Below are 13,459 nucleotides of genomic sequence, written 5' to 3' on the forward strand. Positions count from 1 at the left end.
CAGATACCATCATTAACCTCCTTAGAGATAGAGAAGAGTCAAGTAAATTGTTCAAGGTCGTACAGCTTGAAAGTGGGGGAGCCAAGATTCAGAGCAGACTGTTGGATTAGAGAGAATATGCCGTCTGAATATAGCATGGATTCATCCTGGCCAGTCTGTTCTCTACCTTGTTTGCCTGAGCAACGTCCGGGCCTCCCCAAAGGAAATTGTGTACCAGGGAAATTCCTTCTTGACCCAAAGCAGCTCTGCTACACTTCAGCGTGGCCTCGTGTGTGGGATGAACCAGACCACTCCTCGAATAAGAAGGTATGATCTGAGATGATTTGGGAAAATCCCTATGACACTTAATGATAGTTCTCATGATTATAGTCAAGAATGGAGTGGGAGGTGGGGACATCTTTCCTCTGAGACCTTGGTTTCCAAAAACATCAAAGCTGAATTGGTCCTGCACCATCGGGATGAACTTCCAGTTGGCGCCTACCCAGTTCAGAACCGTCTAATGACTTCCCACCAAACTTGGCATCAAAGCCCAACTTCTTACCATGACCCCATGTCTGTGAACCAGCCAGGACCCTAGGTTCATTGGCCCAGCCTCTTCTCTAACCTCTGTGGGACCCAGGCAAGAGGGGAAAAACTGAGGACCAAAAAGCTCATATATCTGAATATTAAAAATTATAAATAAAGCTAGTAAAATATTAAAATATAGTCTCCCATTTTGGCAAGTATACCTTTCTAATGACAAAAACAAAATAGAAGTGTGAATCTGTAGTTTATGGATTTATGTAATTGAAGGTCTATAAAATATCGGACATCTGAATTTAATTATCATTGCATAATATCTGGGTGTTTAATAAAAATTAAATTAAAAGATTAAAGCATTTTTTTATGTTTTTGAAGTTTAGTTTCCTTCTAAAATAGTCAAATTGTCTATTAAGATTAAAAGACAAATATAAATTATAATTAAGATTATAAATAAAATTAGTAAAGCTGAAAATTTAATTTTTTGAAAATTAACTATTATTCACTATTTTATAAAGTATGCATAACTCTAGAGTTTAATATTTATCTAGTTACATTATCATGCTTCACACTTGTTACATCTGGACCCTGCATATATACAAATTTAGGAGAAGTAGGCATTGTTTAATATTGCAGAATGTTCCCGGGTTCCCTATGTAACTTGCAAATACCTCCCTAATTTGTGCACACTGCGAGAGCCAGGAAATGGAATGGGAAGAGAAGCAAGAAAACAGATAACTCATGCTACGGAGAAACAACCTTCATTATGTAAGAATCAATTGTGTTCACGATTCCTGAGAAAAAGGATTTGACAAGTTAATTAATTTGTCTTTTTTGCAAGCCAAAATGCTTCCATGGTGTGATATGCAAGGCTCTCTGAAGCAGGGGGCCTCCTGCCTGGTGTCAGGCAGGTACTGCACTGGCCTTGCTGATTTTCAGATACACCCAGCACTGTCCCGGCTCTGTACTTCACCATGAAATCTCTGCCCCCAGAACCTCGCATTGCTTGCTTCCTCCCTTCATTAAGGCCTCTGCTCAAATGTCGCCCCTCCAAGAGGCTACCCTGGACACCCTATGGAAAAATAACATGCCTGCCCCATCGTTACCACTGTCCCGGCATTGCATTTCTTTGTAGCTCTTATTAGTAAGTGAAATGACATCACACATCTGTCCCAGCAGCATGTAGGTGATCCCAAGAGAAGAGCCGTCTCTCGAGTTCAGCCCTTCCTCCAGTGCCTAGGGTAGTGCCTGTCACGTCCTAGATGCTCAGTATTTCAATGAAGGAAGGAATTTAGAATAACAGCTTTTTATCACAAGGAAAGAATGATGACACTTTACTGTGAAGGCTTTTGGTAAGGACTGTCCTTTGCCCTCTGGGATTGCCTGGGTCCTTAGGCAACAGCTAGGGCCAGGAACACATCTTTGCCCCTGCAGGCTCCCCGGAAGCCTGGACTTTCCCCTTCAGTCTAATGAAGAACAAAGCAGGTGCGACACTGAGCAAATTAGCAATACTTCTCTCATCCCTACCTGGGAAGCTGTGGAGCTGCCTTTCAATTATAACAGTGTTTTCTCTGTGGCGAAAAAAGAACTGGGACACAATATTAACGAAGGCCAAGATGATCTTCCTCCAACTAATGCCAATTAACACTTTCCAAGTGACAAGACTGGCAGTGAAGTGGTTTTTATATTCTAGGGAATAGATACGTGAGGGGTTCATTTTCTACCTCTGGAATAGAGAGTCGAACTAGACACGACATATGCAAGGCCTTGGCAGAAGAGTCTCTGCTCAGGAATTCCGACTCTCTAAGTTTCTGATCATCGCATTGAAAGATGCACAGAAAATATAAAAAAGAAGCAGCAGCTAGAACACTGCCTTTGAGAAGAGATAAGAGAGTGAAATGTTATTATAGAGAAACTTTTACAAGTGAGAGTTAAAATCCAAGTGTTGACTTATTTCCGCATTACCCTGATCCTTCTGTTCCCTATTTTTACACCTTTGTGTCACTTGGGACCCCTGGGGATATTGCCTGGAAGTTTTCCAGAGGTGGCCAGGTTAGCTACCAAGCCTACCTGAGTGGGCGGCCAGTTGGTTGCCAAGGATCTGTAGACAAGTCCTATGTTTCTTTCTGCTTCTATTGTTTCCAGCTTGATTTCCGAGTCTGCATATGGATGAAAAGATACTAGTAAAACTCACTTGGGGATGCTTTCCACAAACTTATTTCCAAATGATTGCCTCAGCACATGTTAATATGGAGAAGCGCTCAAAGAAACAGGATCAGAATGATAACTCAACAGTTGGAAACAAACACCTTAAATTGCAAGTTTTTATGAGGTGCCTAGAATGTTCTCAGTACCATGTTAGCAGCTACGGGGCATGTAGGATACCTGTGATGTTTTGTGCCCATGCAGTATTCATTTCTTCTTCCTAACAGCACATAGATTCCTCAAAAGTTAAAATATTAGTTACGTGCAATTTCAGTAAATGCCCCAATTTTTAAAATCAGACAACATGATTTTAAAAGTGTACATGGGAGAATTCCCCTTTGTGGGAAATGGAGTAGACACCCCTATTCCTTCCTCTAAGTACAACTGGAAATCCTGGGCACGATATGTAAGACAAACATAAGAAGATTCTGGAAGGTGAGTGAAAAAGGCCAGCGAGGGACCTCAGAACCAAGGAGCGGAGCAGCACAGTGGTGAGTTTCCTGGATTTTCTTTTGCCTCATATATCCTAGGTTTGTAACTGAAGAAGCCAGAAACCCAGAAAACCCATCAGACTTAGACAAGAATAGGACAAACGAAAGCCTTTTCTCTTTAGCCAAAGGACCAGGAAAGGAGCAGATTAGCAATACAAAAAAATATGTGGATAATAATCATTTTATTAGTCAAGGTTCTCTAGAGGAACAGTATCAATAAGATAGGTAGGTAGATACATAGATACAGAGAATTAGAAGAAGCAGAGAGAAAGAAAGTATAAACAAGATCCAGGAGTTCCCGTCGTGGCGCAGTGGTTAACAAATCCGACTAGGAACCCTGAGGTTGCGGGTTCGATCCCTGACCTTGCTCAGTGGGTTAAGGATCCGGCATTGCAGTGAGCTGTAGTGTAGGTCACAGACGCGGCTTAGATCTGCCATAGCTGTGGCTGTGGCGTAGGCCGGTGGCTACAGCTCTGATTAGACCCCTAGCCTGGAAACCTCCATATGCTGTAGGAGTGGCCCTAGAAAAAGGCAAAAAGACAAAAAAAAAAAAAAAAAACAAAAACCAAGATCCAGAGTGTCATAGCATAACAACTAAAAGATGGCTGAGATGGGTTTTCCAAACAGAAAAAAATAATTAAAGAAGGAATCTTAGAACACCAGGAAGGAAGAAATAACAAAAGGGCCACAGTACAGGCAAATATGTTACATTTTCCTTTTCCCTTCAGTTTACTAAATTATATTTGACTTTAGCACAAAGACTAGAATACTGTGAGAAGCGGTTTTAACGTATGAAGGGGAAATACTGAAGACAACCATGAATGGGAGTGGGTAAAGGAATATCGAAAGAGAAGGGTTTCTGTGTTTTACTTGAACTGGTAACATGTAGACCCCAGCAGACTGCGATAAGCAATGTTTGCATCATCTAATCCCTAGAGCAACCACTATAAAAGCCATACAAAGAGATATACTCAGAAACACCATGAACAGAGAAAATAGCCTTCTAAAAAATGTGCAAGTACTAAATAGGAAGGGAGGAAAAAGAAGACAGAAATAAAAAGCAAAGGACAAACAGAAAGCAAAAAGTCAGTGGCATACTTAAGTCCTAACATGTCAGTAACTATATTAAATATAAATGGTATAAATGAACCAATTAAAGATAGAGGTTGGCAGAGTGGATTAAGAAATATTACCTAAGGAGTTCCCGTCGTGGCTCAGTGGGTAACGAATCCGACTAGGAACCATGAGGTTGTGGGCTCGATCCCTGGTCTTTCTCAGTGGGTTAAGGATCAGGCGTTGCTGTGGTGTAGGTTGCAGATGTGGCTCAGATCCCATGTTGCTGTGGCTGTGGCGTAGGCCGGTGGCTACAGCTCCAATTAGATCCCTAGCCTGGGAACCTCCATATGCTTCGGGTGTGGCCCTCAAAAGGATAAGAGACAAAAAAAAAAAAAAAAAAAAAAGAAAAGAAAAAGAAAAAAAAAGACATATTACCTAAAATATGTGCTATCTACAACAAGCCCACTTCAAATAATGACATAGTAAAGACCGAAAAAAGATACAGAATATGCAATATTACTTAAACGAAAGCAGGGGTGGCTTTATTAATATATCAGACTTAAAAGCAAAGAAAAAAAATCACAAAAGATGTGAAGTAAAAGGGATATGAACTGTAAGGAGCAATAGATTATTGAGAATTGATGGAGGAAAATGGCTTTTTCAACTATGGTGCAGGAGCAGTTGTTTGTCCACAGGTGAAAGAGGGCACCTCAACCTCGGCCCATACTTTACACAAAAATTATCTCAAAATGGATCACAGACTTATGTGTGGAATGCAAAAATATAAAACTTTTAAGAAAAAAAGGAACAAAATCTTCAGGATCTAAGGCCAGGCAAAAAGTTCTTATATTCGATGCCAAAAGCACAGTCCATGAAAGAAAAATCAGTAAATTTGCTTCATTAAAATTAAAAACTTTTATTCTGAGAGCAACCCATGAATGAAGATGAGAAAACAAGCTCTACACCGGGGCCAAATATTCACATTATTTGACGAAGAAAGAGTATCTTGAATAAATAAAGACCTCTCAAAACTTAACAGTTAAAAAAAAAAAATTCAATTAGAAAACGAGCAAGAGACACACACAGACATTTCACTGAGGAGGACATACAGATGGCAAATAAGCACATGAAAAGATGTTAAACATCATTAGCCATTTGGGAAATGCAAATTAAAACCGTAATGAGATATCATGACCCACCTATCTAAATGGTTACAGTAACAAATAATGACACCACCAAAGGCGGGTGAGAATGAGAGAAACTGGATCACGCCCCCGATGCGGGTGGGGCTGTAAAGGGGCACATCCAGCCCGGAGAAGAGTTTGACGGTTTATACTCTTGGCCGCTTATTCTAGAAAACGAAAACTTTCATTCATGCAGAAACCTGTATGTAAATGTTCAAATTAACCTCATTGGTAGTAGCCCCAGACTGGAAGTGACCCAGGTGCTCTCCAATTAGTGATGGTTCCACGAACCGCCATCTGTTGATGCCGTGGAATACTACCCAGCAGTGAAAAGAAGGGGGGCATTGGCGCAGCAGCAGTTTGGGTGAATCTCAAGGGAATTATGCTGCGTGAAAAAGCCAGTCCCCAAAGGTTGCTGCATGATTCCATTTATATGCCATTCTTGAAGGATAAAAGTATAGAAAGGGAGAAGAGATAGGTGGTGGCCAGTGGTTAATGGAATGGGAGCCAAGTGCCTGTGACTCTAAAAGGGCAATATTGGGCATCTTTGCTGTGATGGGAAGGTCCTACTTTTTGACTGTATCGGTGTCAATATCCTGACCGTGATACTGTACCATTTTTCAATATGTAACCACTGAGGGAATCATGGGATTTCTTTATTATATCTTTACAATTGCATGTGAATCTGTAATTATCTCAGCATAATTTTATAAAAAGAATGCATGTAAGATTAAATGAGAATAATCAACAAAATTATTAAAAATAAAAGCAGTGATCTTTTACTACAGATCAAATCATACTACAGAGATACTGCAATGAAAGCAATATGCTACTAACATAAAAGACCAATGGAAAAGAATGGAGAGTCAAAAGTAGATCTAAGCAATGATGGGAAGTTGTCATATGTCAAAGGTGACATTTCAATTGCAAGGGAAAAAATAATTGTTTTAATAAAAACATTAGTGTACCTTGCTTTCCATCTAGAAGAAAACTACAATTGTACTCTATCTCTTATCACACATAAAAATAAATCCCAAAGATATTACAAATGTAAAGATAAAAGAAAAGCAAAAAAATTTAGAAGAAAAATTAGGAGAGGATAGGAGTAAACAATATTTTTTGAAGCAAGTTTTTGAGGAAAAAACACATTATGTAAAATTTGCAACTTTTCAATTTGGCCCAACATACTATAAAAGGTCCACAGATAAAGATTGAAAAATATATTTGGGGCACGTATTACAGACAGTGACTAGTATCCCTGGAATTTTCTAGTGGCTTAGCAGGTTAAGGGTAAGGTATTATTACTGTGATGGTGCGGGTTTGATCCCTGGCCTCAGAATTTACACATGTTTAAATATGCTGCCAGTGTGGCCAAAAAAAAAAAAAAAAAAAAAAAGAAAAAGAACATGATAGTACACTAATATTAAAATATTAAAGGAGTGCCCTTTTACCTCATGTATAGCACCAGGCATGCCATATTCTTTTTACTCTTTTTCTTCATTTGTTCCCGAGTTTACGACTGAGATATGATCTGTATTTCTTTAATCTGCGTTTCTATGATCAGTGAGACTGATTATATTTATTAGCTGTTTTGAATTACCCTTCAGTGAATTGTTAATTTTTCCATTTCTCTATTGTGTAGTATTTTTCAGTTTTAACCACGGAGCAGCATTAATATTATACTCTGAAATCAAACTATTACAACTTTAGAGACTTACAATCTGGAAGTATCTATAATAATTTAACACACATTTAAAAAAATTTTATAGTTGATTTACAGTGTTCTATCCATTTCTTCTAGGAGTTTTAGGGTGTCTTATGTTTAAGTCTTTAAGTCATTTTGAGCTTATTAAAAACACACGTATATTTTAAATCAGTCCACCTTGGGGAAATTTCTCCTTTAGAAATAAATATTCCAATTTGAAAAGGAACATGACAACACTGCGAGGACCAAATCGGAAGCACTCTGGATGTTCCCTAACAGCCGGCTGAGTACTCTGTGCTGAATCCATACGTACATCCATGGTTAGGAAACTATTGAAAAAAAAATGAGTTATATCTAACCTATATTAGGTGACTCATGAGAGTTTCTTAGGAGATATAGATAAGGACACATTATAAAAATCTTGGATTCAAGATTTTTTTTTTTACTATGAATTACCCCAAAGCCCAATGTATACACTTGAATATTCACACATGACTTATGAGCGTGGAAGAAGCATGGAAGACCAGGGACATGGGGTTGGTTCCTGGGTCAGGGGTGAGGTGGAGTCCAGGGGACAGGAGAAGGGGAAGGAGAGGTGAGGAGACGGAAAGATTGAAGATACGGGAGAAGGTATTTAGAACTTTTTAAAAGGCATGTATAATATGAGCCCATTTATATAAAATTTTATATATATGCCTGTGCCTAAAACAGGTATGAAATCATAACCACAAAAACATTAATAATGAATTTCTCAGGGTGATAAAAGTTCAGCAATCTTTTTTTTTTTTTTACATTCTTCCTTATAATTTTCTGAATCGCTTGACTTTCTACAGTAGGAATGCCTTATGTATATATAGAGAGAAAACAATAAGGCTATATATTAATCTTTAGGGGGGAAACCAATTCATGTTTTTGCATGAATTTTCATGCCATGGAGGGGAATTTGCCTGGGAGACACGGGGACAGAGACCCTCTGCTTTGGAGATGGAGGCCCATCAGGTGGGAGGGCTGGAGCTTTCGGGGGGAGGATGCGTGCTTCATGTTCTGGAGGTGAGGCAGGTGGGCTCCCTTACCCTGAAGTGGTTGCCTACTTGGAAGGTGTTGGGTCTGGGAGATTTCCTCTAATGATGATGCGTGATTGGCATGGGCACCCACTCAGACACAGCTTTGGAAACGAGGGAACCTGGGCTGCAGGTCCTGGAGGGAAATAGCTGCATCTAGGCTTGGAAACCAGAGGTTGCGCTGAGATAAGCATCTATGTGGGGATAATAAGAGGTAGTTAGATTCTGGAAATTATTATTAATATTATTATTATTTTGGCTGCACTGGCAGCATATGGAAGTTCCCAGGCCGGGGATCAGGGCTGAACCACAGCAGCAACCTGAGCCACTGCAGAGACAATGCCAGATCCTTAAGCCACTGCGCCACAAAGGAACAGATTCTGGAAATTTCTAAGGTGGGGCAAATAGAATGTGTTCAGGGAGTCAAGAATGGCATCGTGCTTTTTGTCCTGAGTGTGCAGGAGAATGAAGTTACTTTATTGAGATGGACTAAAGGAGAAGCAGGTTTGTGGTGGGAAAAAAAGTCTGTTTTAAACATAATACATTCTAGAAAAGTACTAGCCATGTTTGTTGCATATTCTTCACCTGCACCTCCAGAATCACTCACGCTTTGCCTGTGTCCTGGGAAGAGGCCACTACAGACTTTGTCACCCAAGCTCCCCGGCCCTCCAGGTTCTGGTTAGGGTGTTGGGAGACAGAAAGTCAGAGGGCAGGGAAGAGGCTGGGAAGGTTATTTCCCCAGCCCTCTCCTTCTGAGATGTGGTTTGTCAGTGGGCCTGGCTCCCAGAGCTGTAGTTCTTGTCAGTTTACTTATGCAGCTCCTTTCTCATTCCTCTTCGTATTCTTTTGCTCTGGTTGCCGTAACGAAGTTGTGTACCACACACTGAGTGACGTGAACAACAGAAATGTGTTGTTCCTACTCCTGGAGGCCAGAGTTCACAGTGTTCCAGGGTTGGTTCCTTCTGATGGCAGTCAGGTGGGATCTGTCCCAGGTCCCCTCACCTCAGCCGGTCCATGGCCCTCTCCTGCCTGTGTCTTCACAGCCTCTTCCCTCTGGATGTGCCCAGAATACGCTTAGAAGGACGTCATGCACATGGGGTTAGGGTTCATCCGAATAACCCCATTTAAAAGTAATCACGAAGACCCCGTCTCCAGATGTGGTCGCATTCTAAATTACGTCAACATGAGCTTTTTGAGAGGGTCGCAGTTCAGCTTCTAACACCTTTATCAGGATGTGGCAATGGCTCCTTGCTCTCACTGGCTGTCACTGGGCACCACCTTCTGCCGCTGGCTCCCTGAACTCATCCCGCTCCTCGGTACCGAGTCCCTTCAGCGGATCCTCGCCAGGGCTCCTTCAAGTGTCCTGTTCCCTGCAGGGGCCGCGGCTGGTGTAACGTCTGAGTGGCCATAATGAGTAGACGTGGAGCGGTCTGACCCTAGAACTCAGAGGACAGGCCTAAGATGACCCCAAGGTTTTGCAGCTGTTGACCTGTCATTCGCTGGGACCACTTTGCAGAGTCTGTAATGGAGGCAGAGGGAGGTGGGTCCGGGGGTGCTCTAGAGTTGTTTCGGAGCCCTTGAGGGAATGACTTAGGAGGCTAAGAAATTGAAGAGTGGGGAGAGAATGCAGGTCACAAATGCGGCTACCAGTTAAAGTTGTCTGTATTCAGTAGAGCGGCTTTGAATAGACGTTGCATTGCGGCCAAGCAAATCATTCTGCAGGATGACGGTCGTGTGTTTACAGGAAAGGAGGGAGGAACCAGGGGGAAGGGGGAGGATGGAGAATGGATGAAAGGACAGAGCAGCGGCTCCGGAATTAGGCACGTATCCCTCCTGGAGCAAAGCCATAAACAGTCCTGGGGGGAGAACTAGCTTTTTTAAAAGTTGTGCGGAGGCCTAGTTGATTTACAGTGTTGCAGTCATTTCTGCTGTAGAAACTGGCTTTTGAGAGGAGAACTTAGCTCTGTTGAGAGGGAGGATGAGTGAGAGTTTATGAGGCATAGAACCAGGTGGGAATGGAGGGGACCTTGTTTCCTAACATCTTGAATGTCACCTTGTTTCGACTCTGGATGGAAATCACAGTTGCAAAGAAAAAGTGCTTTTACCTTCATGATTGCTTGGTCTCTGGTATTCATTGCTGGGAAATTCTAAATCACGAATGTTTTACTTTTATGTGCAGAATCCGCCCCGCCTCACTACGCATCTATCATGCAAGATAAGTTACCAGTGAATCTCCACACACAAACATTAGCACAGTTCTTATTCTTTATGTCACCATAAATGCTGAAAACATCCCCCAGGTGCTTGTAGATGTCACTCACAGTTCTTATCTTATTTGTTAAGGTACACACAAATGTGTGGCCATTTTAAATATAGATGAACAGGGACTTTTGGTTTACCCAATATAATAATTTGGAAAAGTAATCTAGAAAAAGCTTTCCAAACTAAAGAAGTGCCCTTTAATTTAGCTTCCGCAATGGAACTGTTAGGGCATATTATGTTAGTAATTCACAAGCAATAAAATATGATGAAATTGATGCACTAAATACGCCTGGCTTTAAATACATCGTCATCCTGGAAGGAGACCTGCAGATGCTCTGGATGAGTCTCCTTGTTTTAGATGAAAACACCGAGCCCAGACAGCAAAGTGACCTGCCTCAAGTGGCACAGCTAGTGGGTGGACCAGAACCCAGGACTCTCCTCCATGGCTGGCTTTGTGTTCCCTCCTGGGCTGCCTCCCTCTGATGTGAAAACCACCACATTTTAAAACCACATTTGATTGTATTCTGGGTTAGGTCTGCATGATGAAACAGATGATTTTTTTTTTAAGGGTGCCCAACAGGATAACGTCAAAGTGAGTGAAGCCCAGGAGAACTGTAGCCGTGGTTGCCCAGAACCCATGATGGGTTCTGTGAGTGATGAGTCTGGAGGGGAGGCTGACTATGTTATCCCTTGGCCACGTGGCAAGAACTGCCCTGGAGATGCGGGAGGGCAGGGCTCACGAAAAATAGAGGGGCACCTGTCCTTCCAAGTTCCTGCCAGGAGTCTGTGCTCTGAAAACGCTCAGGGATGGTTGTTTTCGGTTTTTGTTAGCAGAGGTTTGTTTTTCTTTTTTTCCTAATGATGGAGGGAAAGGAGCCAGAGAGACCAGGGTTGGGAGGCGGGGGGAGAAGGAGAGGGTCTCTCAGGAACCGGGATGGGTTTCTCATTGAATTAACAGGAGGAAGACTGTTGCCATTTTTATCTGCTTCTTTACGCAGTCTTCTCTCTTACCAAATTATTTCCGGATCCAGCATGTGTTTGTGTGTTCGCTTATGCTTTATTTTTACTTGAAAAAGAGAAAAAGAAGCAAACTTTATCTCCTGTGGCCCGATCTCGATGCTCCAGGTCAGGCTGGAGCCCTCACTTGCGCAGAGTACGCAGCTCTCACGTGTGTGCATCATTCCCTCCTAGGCAGGGACCTATTTGATGAGCAAATCAGGAGGACTTAATTCCCAGGAATGGTCGTTGAAGAGAGTCGTGGCCTCTGGCTGAGACCAAACAACCCTGGTTGCTAAGAAGAGATCATGTATTCATTCAACAATTCAGCAAGTATTTATTGAAAACTTCCTGTGTGTCAGGAATGGGCTAGGAATGGGGGCAAAGCAGGGACCACTCCATTTGACCAGTCTGGGACAGGCATAAAAGTCTGTGCAGGAATCGAGGTCATATGTGAGGCTCACCTGTCACATGCGGGAGGCTCCGTGTGGATCCCAAACAGATCCCAGTACAGGCTTTAAGTCAACACTCCTTGTTCCGACTGTCCTTACCAGGAATCAGAAACACACCAGAAAGGACGGATTTGCGTCAGTTCCTCATCCCCGCCCGTTCCAAACCGGGGCTTTCTTTAAAGACCCTGTTCCCTGTTCACATCACACTGACCCTCACCTTTCTCCCTTCCTTCTTCTATACCAGTTTTGCGTGTTTTGATTCATTAGAGTGGTTTTGCAGTAATCCTGGGGAAAGGTGGTGTTTTTTTTTAACTTCATGGGTTCTATTTATTGCATGCCGGCACAGGGCTAATTGCTTTATACATTGCATTGCAACGCAGGTATCCTTTTCCATTTTATAGTTGAGGACACAGAGAAATTCATTTGTCTGGAGGGTGACAGGTTTGATGGTGGCAGACTCAGGACGCAAGCACCAAAGTACACGCTCTTCCTTCTGCGCCAAGCCCGGCAGGGTCCTGGGAACCAGCCCTGGAGGGCCCCCAGGAGGCCACACTGGTGGGAGGTGGGAGCAGGAGGTCTACTGCTCTGCACTGTCAGCTGCCCAGTGACCAGCGGGGGAACCAGTGTTACCTGGGGACATTGTGTCTTTTTATGTTAAAACCTATTTCAGTTGCTGGCTTTGGGGGAGGCATTGTTTGAGGTCCCAACTATAATAGGAGGAGGTTAATAATAACCTCCATGGATGTCTCACTGTGCCCCAGGAGTCATTCCAGGTACCCCACATGAAGTAATTCATTTAATTCTCACGGTGGCCCTGGGATGGAGGGCTTTTCCTTACCCTGATCAATAAGAAAGTGAGGTCACTTGCCCAAAGTCCTACAGCCAAGAGGTTGTAGGAGCCAGGATTCAAACCTGGCAGAATGACCTCAGTTCATCAAGGAAACAATGGAGCAAAAGAGATAGCCAAGGAAGCAGATCTGTGCAGTGTAGGTATGCGTGTAGGTGTGCCGTGCAGGTGTGCAGCGCAGCTGTGTAGTGTAGCCCGGTGTGGCACATGCAAGGCACCATGGGGTGTAGAGGAGAGCGGGCCCGGGGGGTGGGAGGGGGAACTCCTTGACTTTACCAGCTGGGAATATGCGAGAATGGATGATCCTGCGGAGGGTGTGGCTTGTGCAAAGGCCGAGGCAGGAGAGCACCACGCCTGTTTGGCGTCTCCCAGTAGCTGCAGGAGGCTGGAGACACAGGTGGCTGTTGGGAGCCGATGTTAAAGGCGCCGAGGCAGGTGAGCCTGCAGGGAGAAGCCCGCAAGGGGCTAATTAGCGAAGGGGCACTGCTGCAGTTGCGTGGAGATCTTTGTGGAGGGTGCAGCATTGGACGTGCCAAGATGGTTTAGAAGTCAACCACATTCATCTAACCGAGCACAGAAGAGAGCGCGAACCAAAACAGTGTCCCTGGGAGTGAGAGGGGCACTTTGGAGACGGATTACAGGTGAAGTGATGGACTGGGAAGAGCCCGGGGTTTGACTCCG

Source organism: Sus scrofa, chromosome 4 (assembly GCF_000003025.6).
Source record: "Sus scrofa isolate TJ Tabasco breed Duroc chromosome 4, Sscrofa11.1, whole genome shotgun sequence".
Taxonomy (NCBI): domain Eukaryota; kingdom Metazoa; phylum Chordata; class Mammalia; order Artiodactyla; family Suidae; genus Sus; species Sus scrofa.